The sequence below is a fragment of the Schistocerca serialis genome, chromosome 6 (genome assembly GCF_023864345.2).
Source record: "Schistocerca serialis cubense isolate TAMUIC-IGC-003099 chromosome 6, iqSchSeri2.2, whole genome shotgun sequence".
NCBI classification, from domain to species: domain Eukaryota; kingdom Metazoa; phylum Arthropoda; class Insecta; order Orthoptera; family Acrididae; genus Schistocerca; species Schistocerca serialis.
In genome coordinates this window covers 148,679,830-148,703,434 of record NC_064643.1, presented here as the reverse complement: position 1 = coordinate 148,703,434, position 23,605 = coordinate 148,679,830, and the positions used below count along the sequence as shown (strand labels likewise).

Genomic DNA, 23,605 nt, shown 5'->3' with positions numbered 1-23,605 from the left:
TGATTCATGAAAGGTATAGGTTATTGTTAGTCAGGGCCATTCTTTTGTAGGGATTTTTGAAAGTCAGATTGCGTTGCTCTAAAAATATTGTGTGTCAGTTTAGTGATGATCGGAATAAGTAAAGTGAGAAATGTCTGAGTACGTTCAGTTCTGCTCAGCTGTTTGAAAATCAAATAACGTAAGGGGTTAATTCAATAATTTTTCTAAGGGGAAGGGGACGTTTCATCACATAAAACCCTCGATTTAATATTGCTCCTCCCTCTGGCACACTTAGCATGTAGATAGATAGGGGTACTGGGAAGGGCAGCGATTTTCATCGCAAGTAAGCGCGAAGGCGTGACGGCAATTCTTATCGAACTCCAGAGCCAGACGCTAAAACATAAGAGTTGTGCACGACGGAAGGGCTTACCGTAAAAATTAAGAGAACGTGCTATACTAGAAGGCTCAACCAGTATATTGCTTAGTTCCACGTATCTCTCGTGAAAAGATATGCAGAATCACAGGTAGGCTTACCAACAACAGTTATCCCGCGCGCAGTTCGCGAAAGGGGCCAGAGACAGTGCACTTGAAGTGCCGTTTGCCACACACTTATCAAGTTGGCTAGCGGAGTATATGTTGACAGAAGTATAGATACCTGCAGAAGTCGGCTGTTGGGGATTGCTGTGCGCAGCACGTCGCTGTTCGCACCTGGAGCTGGACGCCGGTGGCGGCGCGGTCTGCGACTAGCAGGCGCTCCTCGTCTCCACCTGCAACAACAGCTCGGCTTATCTGAGGCTCCTGACAGGTGCGCGATACGACACAGCTTGCAGATATCACAACCCAACAAAACCTCGTCATGCCGTGTCACGTTCTCTCGTTGTACTCGACTACGACAACATGCTAGAACTGTACCAGCTGTGCAGTCTAATTAAAACAAGAATTGTGTGTAGTAAGTTCACTGAACACTGTACAATAACAACAATAGATAGTGTTCCTTCCTTATTCCTTGTGGATTGACAGCAAGTCTCGGTGCTATTCGATTAGAATACGGGGTGACAATTATTGAACTATACGATATAAAATAACTTCTGAACGGTTTGCGTTAGTTCGTCCAAACCGCACAGTTGGCCGCGGGGCACGATGGGAATTAGTATGCGCATGTACGGCTCTGGCAATGGCCTTGCCGCAGTGGCTACACCGGTTCCCGTGACGTCACCGAAGTTAAGCGCTGTCGGACGTGATCGGCACTTGGATGGGTGACCATCCAGGCCGCCATGCGCTGTTGCCATTTTTAGGGGTGCACTCAGCCTCGTGATGCGAACTGAGGAACTACTCGACCGAATAATAGCGGCTCCGGTCAAGAATACAATCATAACGACCGGGTGAGCGGTGTGCTGACCCCACGCCCCTCCTATCCGCGTCCCCTCCCCCCCCCCCCCCCGAGGATGACACGGCGGTCGGATGGTCCCGGTAGGCCACTAGTGGCCTTAAGATAGAGTGCATGTACCGTTCTATTTAGCGACGAAGCACAACAAGCGAAATAGGAGCATTTGTGTGACTGAGAATGCACATTTCGCGATCGAGAAGTCTCTCCACTCTCAACGGGTGACTGTGTGGTGTGCAATTTCCAGTCACGGAATAGTCGGTGCAATATTCTTTGATGGCACGGTGACTACCAAAAGGTACGTGAAGGATATGGAAGAGGATTTCATTCCCACTGCCCAAAGTGATCCTGATTTCGACAAGGTGAAGTTAATGCAAGACGGAGCTCGACCCTATCGAAGCAGGAAAGTGATGTTCTCAAATGGTTCAAATGGCTCTGAGCACTATGTGACTTAACTTCTGAGGTCATCAGTCGCCTAGAACTTAGAACTAATTAAACCTAACTAACCTAAGGACATCACACACATCCGTGCCCGAGGCAGGATTCGAACCTGCGGTCGCTCGGCTCCAGACTGTATCGCCTAGAACCGCACGGCCACTCCGGCCGGCGTTTGATGTTCTGAAGAAGCACTTTGGGGACCGCATTCTGGCTCTGGGGTACCCAGAGGCCACTGGCATGGATCTCGATTGGCCCCATATTCTCCGGATCCGAACACATTCCACGCCTTTTTGTGGAGCTGTATTAAAGACAAGGTGTACAGCAATACCCCAAAACCATATTCGAGCTGTAAACAGCCATTCAGGAGGTCATCGACAGCATCGCCGTTCCGACACTTTGGCGGGTTATGCAGAATTTCGCTATTGATCTGCACCACATCATCGCCAGTGATGACAGGCTTATTGAACATGTTAATACGTAAATCCGAGTATCTGTAGTGACGCTTACATTTGAATAAAATGTGTGCACGCCGCGGTCTGTAATTAATTTACGTATTTTTTCATATAGTTCAATAATTGTCACCATGTAAGTACTTCGTATAGCCCTACTTACCAATATCGTGCTTTGCCTAAAAGTTCAACTACCACGACACGCACCAATACAGAACGGTAGTCATAAATAAAGAAGAGTATGTAGCGTTTCACCAAATACATAGTGAGCCTAGTACAGGTGGATGTGGCCCGGTCCTCTTGGCAAACTCAAAACTTGGTCAGGGTCGTAGCAGTATCGTGTTCACTCTGGAGAAACGGGGGCGGTAGTAACGGCTCACACTCCGGTATTCTAGCAAGCGGAGCGCTGTCGCATGTTTTTTTTTTCTTTTTTCTTTTTTGGTTCCTCAGTCTTCTAACTGGTTTGATGCGGCCGGTCATGAATCCCTCTCTTCTGCCAATTTCTTGATCTGAGAGGAAAACTTGCACTCTGTGTGCTCAATCATTTGTTGAGTGTACTCCAATCTCTTTCTTCCCATGCAGTTTTTATCCATTAAGCAGCCTATTGTCCCACGGAAGCTATTCCCTGATGTATGAAGACATGTCATATCAATCTGCAAGTCGTCTTGTGAGTGTTTTCCTCATGTTCCTTTCTTCGCGGATTCTGCTGAGCACCTACTTAGTCAACCTAATTTCCAACATCTTTCCAGAGAACCACATTTCAAATGTTTCGATTATCTTCGTTTCTGGTGCTCCACAGTCCGTGGTTCACTACCATACAATGCTGTGTTCCAAACGGACATTTTCCGAAATTTCTTCTTCAGATGATAGTCCACGCTTAACTCTTAGCAAAATGCCTTACCCGTATCTTAGTCCCCAATTTTGATATATTTATCGCTTAACTCATTTCTGCTGCTTCTCATTACTCTCGTCTTCCCCCCAGTTTCCTCAAGTCCATAGCCCGTTCTCATTAGACTATTTATTTATTTTATTTATTTTTCGTATGGCAATACAGCGACAATATTTTATATAAGTACAACAATACGTAAACGAAATGTATAAAACAAAACAATGTGTAAATAGTACATGTGTAAAAAACAAGCAATAGCACAAAAGGATAAAGTGCAAACACTCAAGACAAAATAACTACACGTTAAAAGCGTGTAGACAACCTCCAAGATGGTGCACCCCGGGCAACGGACCGCGATAGCAGGACGGCAGAAAGTCAACACAAATGCCGGCCTAACTAGATCATTGATCTCTCACGGCCACACACAGCGACAAAGCAAGAAAAATAAGAATGCTATCACCGAGAAAGGCTCCTCTGAGAGCCAACAGACTAAATATATAGGACCCATCGTCCATGTTCTGCAAATTAATGTAGACGGCCTGACAAGGGATAAATGTGAATACATAAGCAAGCTGGCTATTGATCATTATTCATTCCATGCAACAGGTCATGGAATTATTCTTCACTTTCACTGATGATAGCAATGGCGTCAGCATATCTTAGCATTGTTATCATTTTTCTCTGAATTTTGATCCCACTCTTGAACCTAATACTTTCACTCTGAGTTTTGATCCCGCTCTTGAACCTATCTTTTATTTCAGTAATTGCTTCTTGGATGTTCACATTGAACATTAGGAGCGAAAGACTTCAGCTCTCAATAAGAAATCCATAGGAAACTAGGGGTCAAATTAAACAGAACTCGCGCTGAGCACTGTCGATGGGCGGACTCACTTTACAAACGGGGTACTACAGAGTCTTTGGTTAGTGACTTTGGGTCTCCGAACCACACAATCAAGCACATTAGAGACGAGTGCCCAGGGAAGTTGGAGCGACGTCAGGAAAGTTGACGACACAGCTCCTACACTACTGGCCATTAAAATTGCTACACCACGAAGATGAAGTGCTACAGACGCGTAATTTAACCGACAGGAAGAAGATGCTGTGATATGCAAATGATTAGCTTTTCAGAGCATTCACACAAGGTTGGCGCCGGTGGCAACACCTACAACGTGCTGACATGAGGAAAATTTCCAACCGATTTCTCGTACACAAACAGCAGTTGACCGGCGTTGCCTCGTGTAAGAAGAAGAAATGCGTACCATCACGTTTCCGACTTTGATAAAGGTCGGATTGTAGCCTATCGCGATTGCGGTTTATCGTATCGCGACATTGCTGCTCGCGTTGATCGAGATCCGATGACTGTTGGCAGAATACGGAATCGGTGGGTTCAGGAGGGGAATACGGAACGCCGTGCTGGATCCCAACGGCCTCGTATCACTAGCAGTCGAGATAACAGGCATCTTATCCGCATGGCTGTAACGGATCGTGCAGCCACCTCTCGATCCCTGAGTCACCATATGGGGAAGTTTGAAAGACGACAATCATCTGCACGAACAGTTCGACGACGTTTGCAGCAGCATGGAATATCAGCTCGGAGACCATGGCTGCGGTTACCCTTGACACTGCATCACAGACAGGAGCGCCCGCAATGGTGTACTCAACGACGAACCTGGGTACACGAATGGCAAAACGTCATTTTTTCGGATGAATCCAGGTTCTGTTTACAGCATCATGATGTTCGCATCCTTGTTTGGCGACATCGCGGTGAACGCACATTGGAAGCGTGTCTTCGTCATCGCCATACTGGCGTATCACCCGGCATGATGGTATGGAGTCCCATTGGTTACACGCCTTGGCCACCTTTTGTTCGCATTGACAGCACTCTGAACAGTGGACGTTACACATCAGATGTGTTACAGCCCGTGGATCTACCCTTCATTCGATCCCTGCTAAATCCTACATTTCAGCAGGATAATGCACGACCGCATGTTGCAGGTCCTGTCGGGCCTTTTTGGATACAGAAAATGTTCGACTGCTGCCCTGGCCAGCACATTCTCCAGATCTCTCACCAATTGAAAACGTCTGGTCAATGGTGGCCGAGCAACTGGCTCGTCACAATACGCCAGTCACTACTCTTGATGAACTGTGGCATCGTGTTGAAGCTGCATGGGCAACTGTACCTGTACACGCCATCCAAGGTCTGTTTGATTCAATGCCCAGGCTTATCAAGACCGTTATTACGGCCAGAGGTGGCTGTTCTGGGTACTGGCTTCTCAGGATCTATGCATCCAAATCGCGTGAAAATGTAATCACATGTCAGTTCTAATATAATATATTTGTCAAATGAATACCCGTTTATCATCTGCATTTCTTCTTAGAGTGGCAATTTTAATGGCCAGTAGTGTATATGAATTAGGAACTTAGGTATTGACGGTTTAGTATTATATGTAATTTTGTCTTTCTGTATTCATATCGGGCGGGTATCCGCGTCGGCACAGCCATTTATCATTTCTAGTGCTGGCTGTTCAGCGGCGGTTCGCTGACGGATACTGCGGCGTGAGCCGCTCGGTGAGGCAGGGCCAGGGCAGGGCAGGGCAGGGCGGTGTCAGCGACCTGGAGGCGAGACGTGGCCCTCCCGGCAGGGGCCTCCGTGTGGAAGCGAAGGGCAGGCCAGCCACGGCCACGGCGGGTCCAGACACGTCTCAGCCGGCGCACACCTGAAACGACGCTCCTCTACGGGTGGTCCAACCCGACCGCTCGCTGCCGCCACGCGTTGCCACGGAGCGAGTCCGCTACGCGGCGTAATTATTACGCGCTCCGAGGACGAAACGTATCCCGTCCACCTGTAATGTTTCTGGCTTTACAGCCATCATATTCTGGTACAAGTGGCTCTTCTTAGAGCAGTTGAGGAGGCAGCAGTGGCAAGATGACGTAATATGGTGTGAGGTACCGATGACAAATGATTTGTTAGGTACTGGTATCGTCAGAAAGCCCGCCTAAATTGTGATCCTTCCCCGCGATTGGTTGCTGCATTAGGAAGTTGCGCGCCAAAATAATAATCTCCTGTTATTAATATTAAACAAACTAAATAGCCGCACTTCAAATTAAAGCATCTCTCAAAAGCATGCTATCATTCCATTATTTCGCAAGCATTAATAACCAGCAGAATAATAAACAACTGCTACACGAAATGCCAGACGGGACACTTCGGTCACCTTCGGATCTCGCCTGACTTGGATGGCGGCGAAGTGGTTCGGCTGTAAGATAGGAGCTGGTTCGGAAGTATCGGAGGACAGACACGTTGTCTGCCGCGGTATCAGTTAAGACTTAATTTGCAATGTCTAGTTCGTAAATATGAGAGCTGTAATTGTAGAAATGTGCAGCTCATTAATTTGTTGAAGAACAGGAATTATTTGTGACTCTAAAGTATAATGTAATTATGCAGTTTCTCGTGTTCTGCCACTACAAATGCGAATGGCATCCCGTATAAACAAACTGATTGTTAAACTTCTTGGCAGATTAAAACTGTGTGCCGGACCGAGACTCGAACTCAGGACCTTTGCCTTTCGCGGGCAAGTGCTCTACCATCTGAGCTACCGAAGCACGACTCACGCCCCGTCCTCATAGCTTTACTTATGCCAGTACCTCATCTCCTACCTTCCAAACTTTACAGGAGCTTCGCAGGAGAGCTTTAAAGCTGCGAGGACGGGGCGTGAGTCGTGCTTCGGTAGCTCAGTTGGTAGAGCACTTTCCAGCGAAAGACAAAGGTCCTAAGTTCCAGTCTCGGTCCGACACACAGTTTTAATCTGCCAGGAAGTTTAATATCAGTGCACACTCCACTGCTGAGTGAAAATCTCATTCTGGAAGCTAATTGTTATATTCCTGATAGGAAATTTAATTATTTCTAAAATAACAGTTCCTCGCTAAGAGTTTCTTGCAGCCTCAATATAACGGATTGACGATCTACGGTGCTGTTTACTGCGCAAGGGACAACAACTGTAGAAGACTGCAGATTGTTGAACGTTTATTAGAAATTATGCATTCCACTCAGGGTGGGTCGAAGGAAACAGGCACCTCGTGTGTACTGCAATCTTAGTACAAATGATATCAGTGACACGTCGTCTGTGGTAACGCAGAGGATGTATAAAGGAGGGAAATAATGTCGAGGGAAGGGGTTTATCATACGCACACGTATGTATATTACCCTCTCTCTCTCACCCACTCTCTATGTTTTCAAACTTGCCGTAAGCCTTATATACGAGTAGCAAGCTAACCACTTTTGTTTAGAGCCACGACGTCGGGTGAATTGGTTAGTAACTACAAGTAACACCCACCCCCGATTCTTTACCTTTTCATCGATCTCAGTGTTCATATCTCTTGACCTATGTGTTGTACACTGATAAAATTTTGTGGGCACATTCGATGGTTTATGTCGATACTGTCTGGCAAATGGGTTGCGATTAGAGTTAGTAATAACGTAGAAATCCAATAAAAGTTCAAGCCTGATGCTCAAGTTTTACTCCATTAAAAGCGAAAATGTAGAAAGTGAAAAAAGTTTCCTATCGTTATTCTGTGGAGTGTGTCAGCGAGGAAAAGTTTCGAAATGGTTTAAAATTATGAGCAGAGTTCGTTGGAAGACGCAAAGCGCTTTCATTCTCAAATCCTGGACGGATGTAGTCTGGGTAATTTGCGCGCCGTGAGCTACACTCCCTGAAAGATGTGTATACCGTTTCTAACGTAAAGACTTATTGTGTTAAACCGTTAATATAAGATTATACCGTTTAACGAGTAGATTATGAAAGCTTTTTTAAATTCGGTCAACAATTGCGTGAGATACCGAAAATAAAATTTGTATGGCCCCTGGACGGTATTTATAGACTACCTGCATCTGGAACGGGTGGCCGTTTTCAACATTTAGTCACGTAGGTTCTTTGTTGCACTTCTCATTTGGATCTTGGTTGTGTGGCTTAGTATCTGTGGGAAAGTAGCTAATTACAAGTTCAAGCGTCTCCAGCAAGAACCTCAGTCGGTGCTCTTCGTTCGTCTGTTCCCTCGTCAGCATCTCTGGAAATGATTTGCTAACGAGAAATCGTCCAGTCGCACTGTGGTTCGGTGCCCAAGTTACACTGGCTAAGTCGGCTGAGAGATCAGAGACGGGTATTGCAATACCACCTCCAGTATGACCATGCGTACAGATTGATGAAAGCTTTACTATCTGATTGTATTTAAAAAATTCTTGAAGTCTGACCACTGTACTGGTATATCTCCAGCTTTCCACCCGTTCGAGTAAATCGATAGCCATCTTTGGGTGTCTGGATAGTAATTGAAAACAGGGGCGTTCACTGACACCCAAATGTAAACAAGATTCCATTACTCGGTGTAGAAATACTTAGAGGCAGGCGACCATTCAGACTTGGTAGAACTTTGAAATATAGAAATGTATTGATCGAACATTTCTTTATTAAGTGTTAAGCGTTTCGAAATTTCATCGTCAGACTGAAGATGAAATTTCAAAACTTGTAACGCTTAATAAAGTATCATGCGATCAAGACTTTTCTATATCTCAAAACTGTGTAATCAAGATGGCTTTAAAAAAAATTTTCTTCGCTATAATTGAGTTTAATCAGCACCATTGATTCCACTGAATGCTTCTCCAGCAGGCACCTATGAGCTCTACCAACCATCAGAAAGTAACCAGAAAATGTTCCGTCTACTTTAAAAACAAAACTCTAGTGAATCCTTCCACTTTCCACCCACGTAAGGAATTACTCCCACTTGCTCTGCGCACTTGAGTTATAAGTCAGCTGGAGCCTAGGACGCACAATTCTAAACCATGCAAGAAAACAGAAGTTGCTTAACATCTAGCATCCCAGCCACGCAGCGTCCTCTGCCTCGGAAGTGACACAGACCTACGTGGGGCAATGTTAACACACTAACACACTGTACTCGTATCTGGGAGAACAGAGGTTCAAATCACCGTCCGTAATTAGGTTTTAAGCAATTCCTCTATCACTTAAGGCCAGTGCCGAAATGGTTGCTTCCAATCCGAGCTCCTGTTCCGTCTGTAATGACTCTTTTGTCGACGGGACGTCAAGCCCTAATGGAGAACCAAGTACACAGATCAACAGTGCACGAGCAAAAAGAAAAAAAAAAAAAAAAAAAAAAAAAAATCGTGTTTTCAAATTTTTTCGCTGTGGAATTTTTGTATAAATTATTCACGGTGTCCAGACCGCTTCTGATCGGAGTTTAAAATCTGACTTTTCTTAAAATTACCACCCGCTTCGTCAGATGACTTCCGGGAAACAAGTCTACTTCCAAGCGATGTCACCCGATCACTGACAAGCTTGAACGCCTGTGTGAAGGAAGAAAACTTCGCTCCCAGCAGACAGACATATCCCGACGAAGAAGTTGGTGGTAATTTTGAAAAGCTCGAGTTTTAACTCTGATCTGTTGTTTTCTGAACACCGAGAACATTTCATGTAATCACCTCTTTTCCTAAAAGACAATCTCACCATCAAGCGAAATCACTGAACATTAGTGGCTGAGATTTGAGTGATAATCTTTGCTCACAGACCTGATTTGTTGTGGAGACACAATTTGTAATGAAACGGTGCGTAGACGGTGAAATCTTTGTTTTGTAAATCGCCATATGTGATTTATTTTTACATGATCCGGTTAGTGTTGCAAAAAAGAAGTTTGTTTCATGCACGTAGGACTCACTTGATGTATAGGATACCAGCATGCCCTTTTGGGCGCCCAGCAAGAACTGGTCGTCTTCCAGATACCGCATGTCAGTATTTAGGAGTAGTATTAAGAAGCAATGTAGAATATGACTGCCACGTAAAATCAATATTAGGGAAAGCGAATAGAAACGTTCTGCCAAAATAAGATGTATCTTTGAAGGAAATCACGTAGAAAATGATAGTGCAACCAATTATGAAATATCGTCCGCCCCGATAACTGAGTGGTCAGGGTGACAGATTGCCGTCCTACGGACCCGGGTTCGATACCCGGCTGAGTCGGAGATTTTCTCCGCTCAGGGACTGGGTGTTGTGTTGTCTTCATAATCCTTCCAACCCCATCCGGCGCGCAGGTGGCCCAATGTCGAGTCGAATGTAACAAGACCTGTACCAAGGCGGCCGGACCTGCCCCATAAGGGGCCTACCGGCCAATGACGCCAAACGCTCATTTCCATTTATGAAGTATCGCCCAATGTTTGCGTCTTTATCAAACTGGCATCACAATAGACATCGATCAGATTCAGTGACGCGCTGCTAATCATAATCGGTAAAGGCCGTACGAAAGTGTAAACGATATGCTCGGGGAACTTGAATGGGAATCCTTTGAGGAAAGTCGACATAGTTCTCCCGGAATGCTATCGGGTAAATTTACAAACGTGTATTCTATATAAACCATCACGCTGCTACCACCATGTAACTCGGGTACGAGTCATGAGATCAAGGTAAGGTAAGAGATAATGCGACAAGTACAGAGGCATATAGATCGATAGTCCCAGACTCAAGGAATCAGCGTAGATGGAGTTGATGCGGGATTCCTGTACCGCAGCTCATGGCAAGGTCCTAGTGCAGGTGGTTAGCCGTTGACTTCCTCCAACCTGTTACAAAGTGTCGAGTGTGTATCTGCGTCGTCTGAATGACTGCGATGAGTGTGTGTAATGTTGGGTTTGTGTTGTGATGGATGAAGGGATGTGAGAGAGTGAAACCCGGTGTTGGCACATAGCCTGTTCGTCTCTAAAAGCACCAAGGGTGCCACCGGCCTTAACGTCCTCATCCCACAGACGGATCACTATCAATCTAGGACATGGGCGCAAAGACTGCTGATCAGAAACTTTCGCCACTGCCTCTTCTCCCACTGCCGGCCAAATACTAGCAATGAAAATTTTATTGACCACCAGAATTCCGACCAGCTTACCTCCAAGTCGAACGCCACCGCACAAGTGCGCGTTAGCAACTAGGACTTGATAGTTTTAAAAATATCGGTAATACAATATATCAATATTTTAAAAGATATCATTATCGGTTCTCGATACACCGAAAACAATTATTGATATGCAGCCATAAATGGTATCGACGCAACGGCCAAAAAAGTGTCGGCTGAACATTGAAAATACACTCCTGGAAATGGAAAAAAGAACACATTGACACCGGTGTGTCAGACCCACCATACTTGCTCCGGACACTGCGAGAGGGCTGTACAAGCAATGATCACACGCACGGCGCAGCGGACACACCAGGAACCGCGGTGTTGGCCGTCGAATGGCGCTAGCTGCGCAGCATTTGTGCACCGCCGCCGTCAGTGTCGGCCAGTTTGCCGTGGCATACGGAGCTCCATCGCAGACTTTAACACTGGTAGCATGCCGCGACAGCGTGGTCGTGAACCGTATGTGCAGTTGACGGACTTTGAGCGAGGGTGTATAGTGGGCATGCGGGAGGCCGGGTGGACGTACCGCCGAATTGCTCAACACGTGGGGCGTGAGGTCTCCACAGTACATCGATGTTGTCGCCAGTGGTCGGCGGAAGGTGCACGTGCCCGTCGACCTGGGACCGGACCGCAGCGACGCACGGATGCACGCCAAGACCGTAGGATCCTACGCAGTGCCGTAGGGGACCGCACCGCCACTTCCCAGCAAATTAGGGACACTGTTGCTCCTGGGGTATCGGCGAGGACCATTCGCAACCGTCTCCATGAAGCTGGGCTACGGTCGCGCACACCGTTAGGCCGTCTTCCGCTCACGCCCCAACATCGTGCAGCCCGCCTCCAGTGGTGTCGCGACAGGCGTGAATGGAGGGACGAATGGAGACGTGTCGTCTTCAGCGATGAGAGTCGCTTCTGCCTTGGTGCCAATGATGGTCGTATGCGTGTTTGGCGCCGTGCAGGTGAGCGCCACAATCAGGACTGCATACGACCGAGGCACACAGGGCCAACACCCGGCATCATGGTGTGGGGAGCGATCTCCTACACTGGCCGTACACCACTGGTGATCGTCGAGGGGACACTGAATAGTGCACGGTACATCCAAACCGTCATCGAACCCATCGTTCTACCATTCCTAGACCGGCAAGGGAACTTGCTGTTCCAACAGGACAATGCACGTCCGCATGTATCCCGTGCCACCCAACGTGCTCTAGAAGGTGTAAGTCAACTACCCTGGCCAGCAAGATCTCCGGATCTGTCCCCCATTGAGCATGTTTGGGACTGGATGAAGCGTCGTCTCACGCGGTCTGCACGTCCAGCACGAACGCTGGTCCAACTGAGGCGCCAGGTGGAAATGGCATGGCAAGCCGTTCCACAGGACTACATCCAGCATCTCTACGATCGTCTCCATGGGAGAATAGCAGCCTGCATTGCTGCGAAAGGTGGATATACACTGTACTAGTGCCGACATTGTGCATGCTCTGTTGCCTGTGTCTATGTGCCTGTGGTTCTATCAGTGTGATCATGTGATGTATCTGACCCCAGGAATGTGTCAATAAAGTTTCCCCTTCCTGGGACAATGAATTCACGGTGTTCTTATTTCAATTTCCAGGAGTGTATACTGCCAGTTTTAGAGCTGTATGTTTAAGTATCGATTTATTATTAGATAATCAGTACATCAACAAGCTGGCAGCCTGCTTATCCCCCTTAGAGGAAGATCTGAAAGGAAAACGGTGCACGTTCACGCCTGGCGATAAACATTTTGCTAACAATGGTAACTGCATGTAAGTGGCAAGTAAAAAATGTCCGGTAGGTCCGTCGTTCGGTTTCGTCACATATCGTCTTTGTCTGGAACACATCATGTCGAGTTCCCTGCTGTTTCATTTCTGCAATCGCCAACAACCTAGCAGTTGTAATGTCAAAATTGCGTGGTGGAGTTAAACGTTGCAGTTTCTGTTGGTAGCGCCTAGCGCCAATTACTTTATGATAATGCTGATGCTTGGCTTGTGGGGCGCTCAACTGCGCGGTTACCAGCGCCCGTACAAATTCCCAACCTTTGCTCAGCCCAAACTTGCCCAATTCATGAATGACGATGAAGTGATTAGGACAACAGAAACACCCAGTCATCTCGAGGCAGGTAAAAATCCCCAACCCCGCCGGGAATCGAACCCGGGGACCCCGTGCTCGGGAAGCGAGAACGCGAACGCGATATCACGAGCTGCGGACCCCAATTACTTGAGCATTTTTCCTCACAAGTCTCCACCCACGACAAGGGCCAACCTTGTCATTTCGATTTTTGTTCATCGGTTTCAACAACTGTTTGTGAAGAACGTCTATGTGAAGAAATAGCACACTAGTTGCTTTAAAAATCGCTGTTTCCTCAGATCTGACGTCTTGTTATTCCCTTCACACCGCCACTCTCCAGTGCAATCGTACTTCTTCTTTGTGCCACCTATACATGTTTCACACAGTCAAAGAGAGTGGACGTGGTGAAAGCTCAAAAAGAAGGAAGACTGAATGAGATTTTCACTCTGCATCCGAGTGTGCGCTGATATGAAACTTCCTGGCAGATTAAAACTGTGTGGTAGAGCACTTGCCCGCGAAGGGCGAGTCTCGGTCCGGCACATAGTTTTAATCTGCCAGGAAGTTTCAGAAGGAAGACTCCTTCACACAGTGAAAGTAAAATTATGTTCTAGGGCAATTAAAAAAAAAACAAACAAAAAAAGCCTTTAAATGTTTATCGAAAATTGCGAAAAAATATACAATGAAAAATATCGATATTTTATCAACTGCCCTATTTGTGACCTCGGTTACGGAGGCTGGTTAGGAGGCGTTGATATTTTTCCCCCTCTGTCAATACGTTAACGGAATAGGAAAGAAAACAGATAATGCTGACACGATGAACCCTCCACCATGCACTGTACAGTGGCTTGTAGAGTACATCTATACAGGGTGTTACAAAAAGGTACGGCCAAACTTTCAGGAAACATTCCTCACACACAAATAAACAAAAGATGTTATGTGGACATATATCCGGAAACGCTTAATTTCCACGTTAGAGCTCATTTTAGTTTCGTCCACCTACGCTCAATGGAGCACGTTATCGTGATTTCACACGGGATACTCTACCTGTGCTGCTAGAACATGTGCCTTTACAAGTACGCCACAACATGTGGTTCATGCGCGTTGGAGCTCCTGCACATTTCAACCGATGGATTGGTAGAGGCGGACCAATTCCATGGCCTCCACGCTCTCCTGACCTCAACCCTCTTGACTTTCATTTATGGGGGCATTTGAAAGCTCTTGTCTACGCAACCCCGGTACCAAATGTAGGGACTCTTCGTGCTCCTATTGTGGACGGCTGTGATACAATACGCCATTCTCCAGGGCTGCATCAGCGCATCAGGGATTTCATGCGACGGAGGGTGGATGCTTGTATCCTCGCTAACGGAGGACATTTTGAACATTTCCTGTAACAAAGTGTTTGAAGTCACGCTGGTACGTTCTGTTGCTGTGTGTTTCCATTCCATGATTAATGTGATTTGAAGAGAAGTAATAAAATGAGCTCTAACATGGAAAGTAAGCGTTTCCGGGCACATGTCCACATAACATATTTTCTTTCTTTGTGTGTGAGGAATGTTTCCTGAAAGTTTGGCCGTACCTTTTTGTAACACCCTGTAGATATAGTTGCGGCGAGACAGCCCACTCCATCTGGTCTGTAATCTGAGAATGTTGTCGCTGCTCACGTGGGGCGGTCGCGGCACTGTACCAGAGGCACTCTAGAGGAATCGAGGGCGAAGAAAGCTTTCCTTTTGGCGTGGCAGAAGAGCCACTGGCCCGGCTGCTCTTCTGTCTGGCGGCTGTGGCTGCAGCTGCGGTCACGGAGCCAGACGCGTGTAACGGGACGCGCAGCCTGAGTCACGCCAGCCAGCCTCTCTCCACACAACACTCCACTCCCATTCACAACGGGGCTCGCCTCCCAGACACTACGCCAGAGCTGTGCTGGTCTGTTTGGGTGTCCTTACAACAGCCAGTACGGGCACCGCCAACAAGTGGCGGGATGGAAACTCGTTGCAGAATGATGCAAGATCAGGGTTTAACGTCCCGTCGACGATGGGTTCATTAGAGACTTGCGGGAAAAATAGTAAGAAAACTGATGTATAAATCTCGAAGAAACCATGCTGGTATTTGCCGTTAGCGATTTAGGGAATTCACTGGAAAGTTGAATCAGCGTGGCCGCGTGCGCATTAGAATCGCCGTCTAGTCGACGAAGTCCAGTGTGTCAAATATGGCACTTTTCGACCGACAACTCGGCTAAAAGGCATGCGAAGTCGCAGACCATGTATGTTCACTAAAATGCATGTTCGGGCAACCACTAAGTACGCTAAGAAACGAGAACATGTAGATGTCCGATCACCTCATGATAACCCACCTATTATTATCCTAGCCCCTGTCTCAGGGTTTTGCAACTTTTATAATTCCTTGTGAGTGCTACAGCTGTTATATGCTCCATACATACCGTGTCAGCATGTTTTGCGGAGTATCGACACTGTGGTATGGACAAATCAGCAGAGGCCAAACACTGCCTCACAAGCAAACATAGAATTTTTTTGACCAAACGAAATTCTTGTCCGATTTACGAGACGAGATTATGCAACAATTAGTTCCTCCGCGACAACAGCTGGTACGTTAGGAGGTGGGCCTTCCGTACTGAGCAGCTACAAAGAAATACAGACACGTAAAAAGGATAAGTAGACCGTTGTTAATTAGAAGTAAAGAAACAAATGAGACGTTATTTGGTAAACTAACGGTATGGTATTTCTTTCCTAATCTACATATGTAATAAGATTAACGAAATTGCCGGCCGGAGTGGCCGAGCGGTTCTAGGCGCTACAGTCTGGAACCGCACGACCGCTACGGTCGCAGGTTCGAATCCTGCCTCCAGCATGGATGTGTGTGATGTCCTTAGGTCAGTTAGGTTTAAGTAGTTCTAAGTTCTAGGGACTGATGTGGCCTCAGCTGTAAAGTCCCGTAGTGCTCAGAGCCATTTGAACCATTAACGAAATTAGCTTTCTACAAAAAGTAAACAAACATTCTGTACGACCTGGTTTCACACAGTGGGGAAAAAAGTATTCATACAATGTACATGCATATAACGACAATGCCACCACTTTGAAGGCATTCCTCTTTGTGTATCACTTCTGTTAACCTCTTTGGCATGGAATGAACCAGCATTTGAGTAGTCCCTGACGTAATATTTTCCATTCTTATTGTAGACATTCTTTTAAAGCAGTCTTACTGCTTATTTCTTTTTGTCTGGCCATAGTTTCAAGCGTACTCCAAACGAGTTCAGTTGGATTAAGGTCTTCGCTCTTGAAACTTGAGGATGGTGCAACAACTACAGACGAACAATTTCCGCTGTATGTTGTTGGAAGTGGTAATTTGTGCCTAAGCCCAATCTATCAACATGTTATTGCATTTTTTTTCTTTAGAATACTTAAATTCTAAAATCGAAGCAGGTTACCGTCAGCAAAACAACTTGCCCAGCGCTAGATGTAGCTTTACTGTGTGGTTGTCTTCACAGAAAAATTTACAAATATGTTAAAATTACTTTCACCTCTGTGAACAGAACCTTTTTCCGAAACTTGTGTTCTTGCTTATATGATCTTGAAACTCTCAATTTCTTGTTCTTCTCGCTGGTGGATGGTTTCCTTCTAGATGCACTAGTTCCTTAACATGCAATACTTTAGCGAACAGTCCTCAGTATGATTTCCTTTCAGAACTGATCATTAGCATGCGCAGACAATGTAGGCGCTGTCAAATTATGAATTTTTGACCATCCCTATTAACATATTTCATTCTCTTTGCGTTTACTTGGCCCTCAACTTTCTCTGTTAAGGAAGAGTATGTGTTTCTCTATGAATAAATCGCGTTATTATGGACTGAGAAGCTGCCTGGCTTCTTCCAATAAAATCAGCTACAGTATGAGATCAAAAGTATCCGGACACCCTCAGAAACATACGTTTCCCATATTAGGTGCATTGAGCTGCCACCTACTGCCAGGTACTCCATGTCAGCGACGTCAGTAGTCATTAGAAATCGTGAGAGAGCAGAGTAGGGCGATCCGTGGAACTCACGGACTTCAAACGTGGTCAGATGAATGGGTGTCACTTGTGTCATACGTCTGTACGCGAGAATTCCACACTCCTAAACATCCCTAGGTCCGCTGTTTCCGATGTGATAGTGAAATGGAAACTTGAAGGGCCACGTACAGCACAAAAGTGTACAAGCGGACCTCGACTGTTACTGACAGAGACCGCCGACAGTTGAAGAGGGTCGTAATGTGTAATAGGCAGACATCTATACAGACCATCACACAGGAATTCCAAACTGCATCGGGATCCACTGCAAGTACTATGAAAGTTAGGCGGGAGGTGAGAAAACTTGGATTCCATGGTCGAGGGGCTGCTCATAAGCCACACATCACGCCGGTAAATGCCAAACGACGCCTCGCTCGATGTAACGAGCGTAAATATTGGACGATTGAACAGTGGAAAAACATTGTGTGGAGTGACGAATTACGGTACACAACGTGGCGATCCGATGGCAGGGTGTGGGTACGGCGAATGCCTGGTGAACGTCATCTGCCAGCGTGTGTAGCGCCAACAGTAAAATTCGGGAGCGGTGGTGTTATGGTGTGGTCGTGTTTTTCATGGAGGGGGCTTGCACCCCTGGTTGTTTTGTGCGGCACTATCACAGCACAGACCTACATTGATGTTTTAAGTACCTTCTTGCTTCCCACTGTTGAAGAGCAATTCGAAGACAACGATTGCATTTTTCAACACGATCGAGCACCTGTTCATAACGTACGGCCTGTGGCGTGGTTGAACGACAATAACATCCCTGTAATGGCCTGCACAGAGTCCTGGTCTGAATCCTATAGAGCACCTTTGGGATGTTTTGGAACGCAAACTTCGTACCAGGCCTCACCGACCGACATCGATACGTCTCCTCAGTGCAGCACTCCGTGAAGTATCGGCTGCCATTCCCCAAGAAGCCTTCCAGCACCTGATTGAACGTGTGACTGCGAGAGTGGAAGCTGTAATCAAGGCTAAGGGCGGGCCAGCACCATATTGAATTCCAGCATTACCGATGGAGGGCGCCACGAACTTTCAAGTCATTTTCATTCCGGTGACCTGATACTTTTGATCACATAGTGTGTTTCTGAAAACGATTTTCCCTTTTCATATTGGGAGATAACTGTTTGCCTTTCCTCTACAATCGTTTCCTTTGCTTTGCGGCCTCTTTTGCTGTTGCTCGTCATGTATCGCGTAGGAGAACGAACACGCACGAGGTGTACTCGTAGTTTACCACTAAAGGCGTTCTTTGCTGCAAGCGGCTCGTTAGTCGTTTCTACGTTTACATTTCTAATAGTGTACGTATACTTTTTTCTCCACTGTGTCAAGTCAGCTGGCATTGAATTTTTATTTACTTTCTGCAGAAGGCTAATGTACTTCACTCTTTTATATGTACGTATTAGGAAGGAAACTCCATACTGTTAGTTAAGCATTCAATTCGCTGTAAACACAGAGAAATCTTTATGTCTTATTTTCCTTATATTATTTATAAAAGAAAGCATTAACAACTGTAGGCCAATAAGACTGTACAATAAGAAGTCTTTGGTGTAGATTCAGAAGCATCTAAGCCAACTTACATTTCAAGGCGGTGGGTTCCCCTGTACTGTTAATAAAATGAAATGAAATAATGTTAGTTTACCAAATAAGATCTCTAGTTGCGATCTTAGTTTTTGTAAATGAAAAACACTGTGTGAACTTTTCCCCATGACTGTATGTCGGCTCTTTTTCACTTTGCAACGACAATGGTGACTCACTAGTAACTCTTCACGTAGACATCCTCACAGTCCTTGTACGAACATCTGAATTCTTTCGTATTCTTATCGCGTCATAATGGCGGTCATGGCTGCTTATTACGTACAAAACTCCGGCACCGCTTCATTTGAAATACCAATACAGCATCAGTTACAATAATCAAGCCCAGACGAAGGAGGAAGAAGACATCGAAAGCTCCGCACATCTTTGAGACCCGACGAGGCAAGGAAATTTTATCCAATAACGTCGTTGCAAGAAACTACATTCCCACCAAAAGGAACAAGACTGTCCGTTGCGTGGCGTACACGGCATTAACCTTCGCTTCCGAACTGCCTACCAAACACGGACTCGTGGGATTTTCCGCTAGCCGTTACCTTCGCGGTTCTTCAGCTTTCCAAGGGAGCAGAATAAAAGAAGGATGTTCTTCACACAAGGTAAAATTTAACAGCCCACAGATGCGGAGAATGTGCAACACTGGACGGTCTCGAATTGTGCAACCAACGTCAGAAATTGTTACTGTGATCATAGCGTCATGTACTGTAACTAGGACGATTGGGAAGGTGAGAATGTTATGCAGCAACGTATACGAAAACACATAAGGCAGCGTGAACTGTGTTGCAGCCTTCAGAAAACATTCTGTTCAATGTCTGACTTAGTCGCCGACCATACCTATCTATAGTCGACTCACTGCCACTATGCAGTGCACACCATTGCACAGACGTTCTGAGAAGCATCTTGAACTTTACCTCAACAGACCAGCTTATCATGTTTGTCATGTAGACACACATACGAATGCACACACACACACACACACACACACACACACACACACACACACACACACCGCAAGCTACAGTTCAGTGCTCGCCGGAGGATACTTCGTACCAAAATTTGGCGACTTTCTATTTTATTCCATTCTCATTCTTAGCCACAGTAATATTTCTCTATATATGCTCCGTTATGCGCCCCAATCTCTCATTCTCATTACTGTGAGATACACGATGGAGACATCACAATAAACCAGCTCTTTGAATTTAGTCCGGAGGCGTGCTTCGTAGGCTTTACTCGTGCGTTTAAATTCGCTGAGCATATCGTTAACATGGCATTGTGGTTTATACCAACCCAGCAGCGTCTCTGGTACAAATTCTGTTGCCATGCCCATCTGACAAGGATTTCAAACATTGAAACGATACAGTAGAATTGGCAGGGCAGAATCAGCTAAGCGGTTCTATCTATAGCTGCAACACAATTTCTGAGAAGCATTCTAACCAACTTCAGTCTGGCATCCGCCTTTGCTTCTCCTAACATCACGTGCTCTTATTTAGAATTGTTTTCCATTGTTAACTCAAAATTTATTAAACGATGCGACACATTCTAGATGTTTTAGGGGATAAAATTGTTATCCGATATTACCCAGCTCGCCTTTTTTTATGGGTATTACCCTGTATTTCTCCACATTTAGAGCGAGCTACCATTCACTGCACTAAGTAGTAATGCTGTTTAATAGTTCTGCGTTCTCTTACGTTCATCTAGCAATAGTCCGCCCCCGGTAGCTGAGTGGTCAGGGCGACAGAATGTCACTCCTAAGGGCCCGGGTTCGATTCCCGGGTGGGTCGGAAATTTTTCTCCGCTCAGGGACTGGGTGTTGTGTTGTCATAATCATCATAATTTCATCCGCATCGACGACTAAGTCGCCGAAGTGGCGTCAAATCGAAAGACTCGCACCTGGCGAACCGTGTACCCGACGGGAGGCCCTAGTCACACGACATTTACATCTAGCAATAATATTTTCTGGAGACGACAGCAAAGTCCATTCAAAGTACGGTCGTAGCTGAGACATCAACTACGCGTTTTGTCAAAACTAATGGTCGTGCTGTGCTGCCTTTGGGCACACACTATGATTCCCTGGTTAGTACCACACATCGAAAACGCTACAGAGAGACCATCAGGTGAGCTGCGACGCAGATAACGCGTGTGGGGGTGGGTGACGGGCGTAGGTAAACGAATGATCAGCCGCCTGAACAGCGCGCTTCTTCGCTAAGGAACAGGCCAGGAGGTTCGACGAGGCTTGAGATAAGATCGTAGCGGTCTGTTTATGAAATGGCTTACAGAACAATGATAAGCTAACAATGGTGCAATTTGATGCGGATCTTAATGCGGTGATATGACGAAAAGAGACACTCAAGGAAGTGCGTGTGGTGAGACTTATTTTCCACGATCTTTGTTAAGCAAGTAGCTACGAAAGACAGGAAGATTTTGTAGCAGGGAAGACTGGCACTATACCTTCATCGTAAATAAAAGTAATACTATACCTGCAATTGGACGAAAAGCTCCGATATTGTGTGATCACACTACTACTAACCATGAACAATGATAGCAGGCAAGTATCCAGCAAGAAATTTCCGGTACAATTTAAGATGGAGCAAACACACTAATGTTATTGTCGTGTAACCACTCCGCCACAGGCCGTGTATTATGAACAGGTGCTCGCTCGACCGTATTGAAAGATGCCATCGCCATCCCCGAATTGCTCTTCAACTGTGGGAAGCAAGGAGGTACTTAAAACTTCAGTGTAGCCCTGCGCTGTGATAGTGCCACGCAAAAGAACTCCATGAGAAACACGACCATACCATAACACCACCGCCTCCGAATTTTACTGTTGGTACTACAACCGCTGGTGGATGACGTTCACCGGGCATTCGCAATACCCACACTCTGCCATCCGATCGCCACATTCCGTACCGTGATCGTCACTGCTCAATCGTCCAATGTTTTCGCTCCTTACACCAAGCGAGGTGCCGTTCGGCATTTACTGCCGTGATGTGTGGCTTATGAGCAGCCGCTAGACCATGAAATCCAAGTTTTGTCACCTTCCACCTAACTGACATAGTACTTGAAGTGGATCGTGATGCAGTTTGCAATTCCTGTGTGATGATCTGGATAGATGTCTGCCTATTACACATTACGACCCTCTTCAACTGTAGGCTGTCTCTGTCAATCAACAGACGAGGTCGGCCTGTACGCTGTTGTGCTGTACGTGTCCCTTCACTTTTCCACTTCACTAGCACATCGGAAACAGTGGAGCTAGGGATGTTTAGGAGTGTGGAAATCTCGCGTACAGACGTATTACACAAGTGACACCCAATCACCTGACCCCGTTCGAAGTCCGTGAGTTCCACGGAGCGTCCCATTCTGCTCTTTCACGATGTCTAATGCCTTTTTCGTCGCTGACATGGAGTACCTGGCAGTAGGTCGCAGCACTATGCACCTAATATAAAAACGTATGTTTTTGGGGGTCTCCGGGCAGTTTTGATCATGTAGAGTATCAAGGGACTCGTGCGTCCCAATGGTAGAGAGGTTAAATCTGTGACGAAGCAGTATGTAGGTAACGCTGTGTTCCCGGCGTACGGTGGACCCTGGGTACGCTCGCTGTGCTGTGCCGTGTCGTGCCGGCAGTCGGAATCAGATAACGCAGCTCTGGTAGGCGTTCACGTGCTGTGGCTGTGGAGTCGCACGCCGCAGCCCGTGGCGCCCACCGCCTGCCTCCCTGGGAGGGCCCTGGAAACGGAACAGAAGGGATCTGATAGCGGCCGGGTCGCTTCTTTCATCGCCGCCCCCCCCCCCCCCCCCCCGCCCAGCTCTGCCAGAGCGCCGTAGCCGGACAATGGCCGAGCCCTGTTTGCGCAGGTGGGCGCACAATAGACGGCGGGAATATTCGCCGGGACTGCGATAGCGAGTGAATTGTCGCCGCTGCCTCAGGAGCAACTGCAGAGCAGCAAAAATAGCGCAGCGAAGCTGTAAGCGACAGTGTCTCGGTGATAAGGACATTTTATTCATCAGAAACGCTCCGTTTATTGACAAAAACGTCTCCGAAATACAAGGAAAAAGTATGCGAAGGACACACTACCAATACAAGCTTCTCCTCTAATTGATGCACTGAACACCTGCGACAGATCTCATGGCATATCTCCTACTATCTTTTCGGACCTCCTATCGTAGGGCATAGTGCAGAAGCTCGACTAGGTACGCACTCAACAAGTCGTTGGAACCCCCTGCAGAAATATTGACCCATACTGCCTCTATAGCCGTCAATAATTGCGAAAATGTTGCCTGTGCAGTATTTTGTGCTCGAACTGACGTCTCAATTATGTCCCACTCCCACGGGTTTCATGTCGCCCGATATGGTGGCCAGATCATTCGCTCGGATTGTCCACAACGTTTTTCAAACCAATAAGGAACAGTTGTGGCCAGGTGACATGGCGCGCTGTCACCTATAAAAGTTCCAGCGTAGTTTGGGAACACAAGGTCCATGAATGGCTGCAGATGGTCTACAAGTAGCTAACATAAGCCTGATCGGGTCAGCTGGACGGTATGACCCAGTCCATTCCATGCAAATACAGCCCACAGTATTATGGAGCCACCACCAGCTTGCTTAGTATCTCGTTTCCAATTGAGTCAATGGCTTCGTGGGATCGGCGTCACGTCCGAACCCCATCATCAGCTCTTACCAACTAAAATTGGGACGCATCTGACGAGGCGACGGTTTTCAATTCGTCCATGCTTCAATCGATATAGTCACGAGTCCAGGGGAGACTCTGCAGGGAATGTCGTACCGTTTGCAAAGGCTCTCGCTTCGGTCGGC

General features: G+C 46.6%; 1 long non-coding RNA gene across 1 annotated transcript in view; it reads right to left on the bottom strand.

Moving 5' to 3' along the window:
• Positions 1–629: 629 nt before the first annotated feature.
• The window catches only part of LOC126484406 (uncharacterized), a 130,204-nt gene continuing 107,228 nt past the window's right edge, over positions 630–23,605 (bottom strand). Inside the window, exon 3 of the long non-coding RNA XR_007587849.1 lies at positions 630–746. This is a non-coding gene — a long non-coding RNA (uncharacterized LOC126484406). The remainder of the gene's footprint in view (positions 747–23,605) is intronic.